This window comes from Dasypus novemcinctus, chromosome 6 (genome assembly GCF_030445035.2).
Source record: "Dasypus novemcinctus isolate mDasNov1 chromosome 6, mDasNov1.1.hap2, whole genome shotgun sequence".
Lineage (NCBI taxonomy): Eukaryota > Metazoa > Chordata > Mammalia > Cingulata > Dasypodidae > Dasypus > Dasypus novemcinctus.
In genome coordinates this window covers 28,430,169-28,436,746 of record NC_080678.1, presented here as the reverse complement: position 1 = coordinate 28,436,746, position 6,578 = coordinate 28,430,169, and the positions used below count along the sequence as shown (strand labels likewise).

The 6,578-nt window shown below is 54.2% G+C and overlaps 1 pseudogene; it reads right to left on the bottom strand.

Moving 5' to 3' along the window:
• Positions 1-402: 402 nt before the first annotated feature.
• On the bottom strand, positions 403-5,339 carry LOC131278872 (SH2B adapter protein 1 pseudogene; annotated as a pseudogene).
• Between the last annotated feature and the right edge of the window lie 1,239 nt (positions 5,340-6,578).

Below are 6,578 nucleotides of genomic sequence, written 5' to 3'. Positions count from 1 at the left end.
AGCAAAAAAGGAAGGAGGGGGGCGGGGGACGAGAAAGGACGTTTTGGATGGCTGAGAAGAGGAGTGAGGTCGAGACAGGAGGAAGCTCCGCAGAAGTATGGGGAGGCAAAAGCAGAAACGTTATTGGATGCTAGAAAGCAGGCCGTGGGCCGGGGAAAGCGGGTTGTGGGCCGTTTAGCGGGGCTGGAGCTGCTTGAGAGCGATGGCGGCATGGGGGGCCGCGGTTACAGAAGACTTGGGGCACCTGCGGGAAGAATGAGCAGGAAGAGGTCAGGTAGGAGGAGGCCGAGAAGATGAAGTGGGGGGGTGTCCTCGGCAGTGGCGAGTCGCTGATAGCTGACCTGTACGAAGGGAGAGAGACTATGTTAATTGGCTCGCCAGCATGGTGAGGGTTGCGGCGTCTGCACTGACGGTAGAGTGCGAGCAGCGAACGGACTTCAGGGTTGGATGGTTGCCTCTCGGGGTGGAGGGTGAGCTGGCTCAGTTGGTGCTGGATCACTGGCATTTGGCGCCGTTCCCTGCAGGACATCCGCCTGCTGCCGCTGGGAGGACACGACATAGCTGACAAGGACAATATCACTGGAGCCTCCAGACTCCAGAGGGATGGGGTGCACCCAGAAATGCTCGAGCATATCGAAAATGGACTGGAACCACAGGTGCTGGACTCGGCACTGGCCCTCCTCATTCAGTGACAAACGCAGGTGCTTGGCCTTGCCCTGGAAGTTGAAAGTGAGGACATATTCGCCCTGCCTCGTCTCACTCTGACGTACCAGGAAAACGCCGTGGGAGCCAGTACCTCCTGCCAGCACTAACTGGGCTGCCTTGAGTCGAGAGAGCCTCCCATGGAACCAAGGATATCCTGAGAGGGGCTGGTCCCCTTCACCTCCCTCTGACTCTCCCTGGAACAGAAATGACCCTGTGGCCATTTCTGGAGTATCCAGGGGAGGGTAGGGAGCTGAGAGAGGATGAACTGTCCCTGCTGGAGGTCTCTCTTCAATGGGGATGCGAGGGGGTAATTCTGGGGGAAGCAGTTCCATTGAGTCAAAATGGGAGGCAGCAATGGAGACAGAACTGGGCTCCAGGCTGTCTGTGTTCTCCCTTGCAAGGAATGAGGTCCCAGGGGCCAGAGGGAGGGTCATGGGGCGGGGGCTGGTGGCAGGGCAAGGTCCTGGGCTCAGGCATTCCTGGATATCAGACACCCAGGCCTTCACATGTAGCGCATCGGCTGTCTCCAGGATATACTCTGAGGGGCCTTCCACCTTAACCACGAATGTGTTCTCCCGGTCAGGCATCTCCAGGGCTGTGGTCGTTCGGACGTCTGTTATAGTGGAGCAGGGAATGCTGAGTCGCGGCCGAGAAGACTTGGGTGGTACAAAGAACTCTAGGCGACTTCCTCCTCCTCCTCCTTCTCCTTCACTCCGAAGCAGTAAGCGGCACTTCTGCCACTGAGGTTGCCCTCCTCCCCCTGAGGTAGGCCCGGTTGCCCCTCCTCTCCGGCTCACTCCAGCTGGGTCAGGGGCTGCCTCTTCAGTCCCCATGAAACTCAGCAGCTCTTCCCTCTGCACCATCCCTGTTCCATCTTTCAAGGCCCCCCCTCTCTGACTCAGTCTCAGCCTCTCAAAACGGTGAGTCCATCTTTCCCCAGGGGACGTCTCATCACCAACCAGTCCCCTACCAATGGTCCCAGCCCCACCAGAGGAGTTGGAGTTGCTGTTTCCTCCTAAGACTGGGGGGCCTGAGGAGGTCTCCAGGGGCCCAGCTGGAGAGGGTGGGTCAACGGTCCCCCGCCACTGCAGGATTCCACGGACTGAACTGTGGACGGAGCGACCCACTGAGCGGAGGGAGAAGCGTTTCTTTAGCTTCGGCTTTGAGGAGGTCGTAGAAGAGGAAGAGACTGAGGAAGGGAGGGGGCTGGCCAGGTCCTCAGATGACCGAGAAGGGCCCAGCACAGCCAGGGACCCACCCACCCTGCAGCTCTCAAGGGACAGGTCATGTGGTGGGATCTCCGCTCCAGGACTCAGGGGAGCCAAGATGGGTGGTGAGAGGGAGCCAGAGGCCCGGGCCACCTCAGCTTCAACGTGCTGCAGGAAGAGCTCAGCAAAACAGCGGGAGAAGGCAGCCTCAGCCCCCGGCCCCGCATATTGGGGGTGAGAGGCCAAGTAGAGGTGGAAACAGCGGGCAAAGTCCAGGGCAGCAGCCCGGGCATGGGACTCACAGAACTCGCGCCTGGCAGGGGAGGCATACGGGTCCAAAAATAGGCTAGAGGGGGCCGCGCGTGGGGCAGCTTGCCACGGATCGGATGGAGGGGGCTGCCCAGGGGAGGCGGAGCCGTGGGGGGCCGCTGGCGTGGAGGGCACGAGAGGAGCCATTGCCCATGCGGTGTTACAAAATGGCTGCGGGCCATCCCCAGTGGTACTACAAAATGGCGGCGGGCCACAAATTGGCTGTGGGCTACAAGATGGCCGCGGACCGCTTTGCGAAAATGGCGGGGAGGGAGCTTCCGGCCCACCCAGGCAGGAAGTCGTCGGGGGAAGGGAGGGGTAAAGGGACCTCCCCTTTTCGAGTGAGGAAGAAGGCGGAAGTCCGCCATCTTGAGAATGCTTCCCCTTTTCGAGTGAGGAAGAAGGCGGAAGTTCACCATCTTCACCAGCGCTCGGCACTGCTAGATTACACTGTTTAGGGGGACAATTTTCGAGCGCGTTATTAAGGCGCTCAACAAGCGACTCAGAGTCGGAGTCGGAGCCGGCATCAGGATCCCGATCAGGATCCCGGTTAAAGTCACCGTCGTGACAATCACGGCGGCGGCGGTGGCGCTGCCGGGGGGAGTCGATGGTAGGGGCGCCTTGAAGGCAGGAGCGGATGGTAAAAAGCGCCGGTAATAAGCCAGGAGGGAATCTTTTACCCTCCTGCTCCACAGCAGAAGTGACCCTATCTATAAGGCGAGTATAGGTATCCGGGTCCCAGAGCTGACACGTGGTAAGCCACGGATTAAAGGGGAGAAGAAGGTCCCAATATACTTGGAGTTTTTTCAAAGAGATCTTACACCGGTGAGTGTCTAGGAGACCGGCGAGGGCCCGAACTTGCGGGGCTTGCTTAGCAGAAAGGATGTTACCCATTGCTAATGGCCTTTTGGAGCCGATAAGAAAAGGGGCCCTTACCTTGAGAGCGCGGCGATGGGAGCCGAGGTGCGCGGTGAGACGAGGGGTCGGAGCCGATGAGACTCCGACGGTGGTCGCGGGCCAAAGGAAGGCCCCGACGAGGGGAAGGCAGAACGATGAGCAGTGGAGCAAGGCAAAGGGGAGCAAACGCGGAGGGGAGGAGGCAGAGATGAAGGCAGGGGTGGAGGTGCTCAGGCACGCGCTCCTGAGAGTTTTATTGGCGCCTCTTAATCATAGCGGGTCGGTATAAGCCCCCGACATGGAAGGAGAAAGCCATCCAGCGATTCTCCCAGACCGCCGTGGATCATATGAGGTCACCAAGGTTCAGGAGCAGCAATGCAGAGCAAAAAGATAGGGGTGAGAAAAGAGGAGGGCATAGGGCTGTGGTAGGGTTACTTCAGACGTGCAAGCGCACGCTCCTGAGAAATCCAAGGCTCCTCTTAATCAAAGCGGGTCGGTATAAGCCCCCAACATGGAAGGAGAAAGCCATCCAGCGATTCTCCCAGACCGCCGTGGATCATATGAGGTAACCAAGGCTCAGGTAGCACCAATGTTGCATGAGAGAAGCCCCACGGCTAGAAGGGAGGAGGGGGGGGCCACCAGGTTATGGAGTGAGGCTGTGGTGGGGTTGCTTTGCCCCACGTTGGGCGCCCGCTGCGGCGGCTTGCTCGGTCGGTAGAGGTGGGGTCTGGCTGCGGACGAGGGGTCGGTTCCGCTTGGGACGAGGGGTCGGTCCCACTTGGGACGAGGGGTCGGTCCGGCAGCAGACGAGGGGTCAGTCTCACAGGGGTTGTGTGGTTCGGCTGACGGGGTCGCCCGGCAAAGCCGATGATGAGGGGGTCGCCCAGAGAAGCAGGCGACGAACTGGGGACAAGGGAGGCCAGGCCCTTGTCGGGGGCTCTCAGGACTGGAGGGCGCACGGCAGAAGAGCTACCGTGGAGACAAGGTAAACACGCAAGTCCAACTTTATTGAGGGAGAGGCAACAGTTTTATAGGGGCTGGGGAAGGCTGATTGGTCGAAGCCACGCCCTGTTCTGATTGGTTGCCAGAGAAAGGTCAGTGGGAGGTACTGGAAGGGGGAGGGGTGGTGGTTAGGGATTGGCTGTCACTGTTGCTGGGGGAAGTGGCGGGGTTTAGGGATTGGTGGCTGCTGTTGCTGGGGTAGAGGGCAGACTTGAGTTTCCCGCCCACCCCTGGCTGTTGCTGCTGTCGGGGGGAGGGAAGAGGGCAGACTGAAATTTTCTGCCCTGCGCCTGCGCAGGGAGAAAGAAGGCATCGTGCGGCGCTATCTGGGAGGAGGGGCGGCCACAGAAGCATGGCTGCCGAGAAGGGGAGACCCGAGGGCACTCTGTGCCCATGCCGAGCTTCCTTCAGGGGTGGCGGTGGGCCCGACCAACCACCCTATTACAGGGGCAGCGGTTTGGAATAGGCCTACCGCGGCCGCCGCCCCCCACCAGGTCAGCAAACCACACTTCAGCCCGAGGGGCGACCGCAGTGTCTGGTACTTTTAATCAAAGGAGACTTTTCTAAGACAAGTTCTAGGACCTGCTTGCATTAGGAACTCAGAGAAAGGAGAGGTTTATACAACGTGGAATGGCCAGGGAAGCCTGCATAGAAGAGGGGGCTTGAGTTGGGTCATCAGACATTAGAATAACTTGGAAAGGTAGAGGAGGAAAGAGATCAGAGATGATAGAAACAGGGTGACCAAAGGCAAAGAGGTAGGAATAGGCTTGATATGTAGGGACCATGGGACCAACCTGGTTAACCAAGAGGGTTTATGGGATGAGGCTGTGACAGGTGGAGCAGGAACATCAGAAATGCTTATTTTGTGGAAGATCCTGATTCTTGCCCCTTATAATGTTCACATGAAAAGGAGATGAATACAGTGTAAGGGAGAGCTTTAACTCTCCATTAAACCCTTCTTCAAAATTACATGACAAAATGAGGCAGTCTGGTGTAGACCAAAACACATAAATTTGGGGGCCATCCAGACTGGGACCCAAAACCCAATTCTACTACTTAACCAGTGAGACTGAGCAAGACAGTTAGATGCACTGAGCCTCAGTTTACTCGTCTGTAATAATACCTACATTAAAGACTAAGAGAAACTGTATACATAAAATGCCTGGTACAGTCATTCCAAATGCTAAAATATATGTGTTCCTTACCCACCACCATCATCGTGCATCAGCATCACTGTCAGACTTGTAACACAGCACTGATCCATAATAATGATGATAAAAAAATAATGCTGATTATTTCTGTTTATCAAGTACACACTGCATCAACATTTTTGTGTTGAATGCTTTATGTGTATTATCTCATTGAAGTCTCACAACACTCTCTGAAAATAAAGAAACCCAGTACTAGTGTGTCCTCGTAAAAATGTTCCAATGTAATTACAAACTTCTCTGTTGTAGAGTGGAGTTGGAGTTGGTAGTGAAAACAAATTCTCTCCTTCAAACCTAAGACCACCAGGCTCAGGAAAACATGTGTTTGATCTTGTGGAAAGTGGGGGAAGTGGGGATGGAGGGCAGCCTGGGTTAGTCAAAAAGCAGCATAAGTAGAGCAGATGTAGTTCAGTGGTTGAGTGCCAGCTTGCCAAGTACAAGGCCCCAGGTTCAATCCCCTGTACCTGAAAAAAAAAAAAAGCATATAAGCCAAGATATTTGGGCTCTAGATGCAGCTTTGCTGTAAATTAGGCCACTTACCTGACTCTTAGGCAAATCACTTGACCTCTATGGACTTGAGCTTCTTCACTTGTAATAGATAATGAGCCTCCTCGTGTGTAATATAAGGATATTGCCCTTGGCTCAGTAATTTTAAATCCTAGATACACATTAGAGTCACCTGAGAAATGCTTTTTAAAAAAATAGCATTCCCAGGCCCTCAACCCAAACCGATTATATAAATCAGCATCTCTGGAGAGTAGATCTTAGGAGTATATGATTTTTTAAAGTTCTCCCTAGATGATTTTTAAGTTATCTTCAGGTTTAAGATTCAAGGTACTAGACACCCAACACAATCAGTTGAAGAAAATGGAGAGACTTCACTGTTTGAACTTGAAGGGGTCAGTAAATATGCTGTGATGCAAACATAAGTGATGCAAATATAAGTTTGGGAATGCTCTTTGTAAGGCTGAACCCAATGTAATAAAAACAATATGAAACTGGAGAAAGAAGATGGAGTTTGTAATAAACCTAGAGATCATCATCCTGGGAGAGTTGTTAAATTTATTCATTCAGTAAATATTTATTGAGCACTTACTATGAGCTGAACTCAGAAAAACTTTACTCTGTGTTTCTCTACACACTCCATGCTGTTTCACATCAAGATATCTGCAGGTATGTGATACCTCACCCCTTGATACCTGGATACATCCTATCATTTTTTAAGAACCATCTGAGAGTAGCCTCCTCT